This window comes from Diachasma alloeum, unplaced genomic scaffold (genome assembly GCF_001412515.2).
Source record: "Diachasma alloeum isolate Michigan unplaced genomic scaffold, Dall2.0 Dall_scaffold_00875, whole genome shotgun sequence".
Classification (NCBI taxonomy): Eukaryota; Metazoa; Arthropoda; class Insecta; order Hymenoptera; family Braconidae; genus Diachasma; species Diachasma alloeum.
In genome coordinates, this window is record NW_021680996.1 from 20,722 (window position 1) to 22,453 (window position 1,732).

Here is a 1,732-nt window from a genome sequence, read left to right on the forward strand (position 1 = left end):
CCGATCACATATAAGCTAAAGGATTATAAAAATGAATTAATTAGTGGCAGTTTCTATGAGGAAGAATTACTGAAGACGAAATATCCAGATGTATATCTCGTAGAAAAAGTTTTGAAAAAAAAATGGGAACCGACATTATGTTAAATGGCTGGGATTCGATAGCAGTCATAACAGTTGGATAAATATTGAACAATAAAAAAAAATGGAGGTGGGGGGTAGCGAGCACTATATCAGCCTCCACTCATCTTTAAAATCATCAGTTCAGTGTGTTTGTTGAGCTAGACAACATGATCGTGAAGGTTATTGTGTTACAAGTCCTCGCGGTGACACTCTGTCAGGCTGTGGATTTCCTGAACACGGGAATTCATAGTCAAAGCAGTTTGCATTGTGAAGTGGCAGGAAGAGTGTGTTTCATCACTGCAGAGGGGCGTCTTGCAACTTACATTGACTTGAGAAAATTCATTTCTCAGAGACCGTGGGTAACCCGAGAAATGCTCGAAAACATGAATCAAACATGTAAATAACATGCTGAGTCTGAAAAATGTGTGACCGATCTCCAAACGGCAAATCTGTTGATGAAAGAGGAGAATTCCTCTTTTTCATGAATGAATCCATGAGTGAAAAGAAATATGTACCCTCAGGATTCCTTGGGATCATTTCAGAGACTTCCTTCAGTTCATTGAATGAAACTCAACTTGATTATGGACAAATAATNGCCACATATACTTCAAACAGGATTGCATCATTTGCATAATGAACTCGATGAAATGAAAAATCGAACAGCAGCAAGTCTCACAGCTCTTCATGATTCTATCAAGTTAATTGAGGACTTGGCCAAGAACGGAACTTTTTATGGACAACCGTATCATACTATGATGAATCGAATGAGGGATTGGTCTGATCATTTGATAATGGAGTTGGATAATTATCAATATACTTTGCAGACAATCATCGACGCTGTATATTTAGCGAAGGCGGGTGTGATTCACCCAGAATTATTTACATACGAGATACTTGAGAATGCTGTCAATCATTTTATTACAACAAATCAGGACCGATCATTGGTTTTTCCTCTGTCGAGTGAACAATTGCACTCCGAGAAATTAATGAAAATTTCCAAGACAAATGTTGGTTTTGAGGAGGGAAAATTAATAGTGGTATTGGACATTCCTCTTTTAAAGTCAGCGGTTTACTACCTGTACAAAATGTATCCATATCCTACGGCTCAAGTGTTCAGCCACCGCCAAGGGTCAGCGTACATTCAACCTAGGGGTGACTACCTGCTGCTTAGTCAATATCATTATACCCTAGCACGCTCCGAGGACATTGCCAGATGCCTGTCTGTGGATAATCATCAGTATATTTGTAAACTAAAGTATCCATTCTACGATGCCACTTATGAACCGATTTGTGAGGCTGCAATGTTTATGACTGGAAGAAAACTGTCCCCACTTGCTAATTGTAGTATCAAACTGAGTTCCACCTTTGCGTCATATTGGAAGCAAACAGAAAAGGGCTGCCTATACTCAGTGCCCGAGAGAGCGGAGGTGAATTTTTCATGTGGAGGAGAGTGGAGAGATGCAATGAATATCTCAGGCACAGGAATTCTTCAAGTTAAGACAGGATGTGATGCTTATATATTATATGGAACGATGATTGGCTGTTAACAATTTGTAGAAATATCAGCGGAATATATCACTGCTAGAAATTTCAATGTTACTCAGATGGTGCA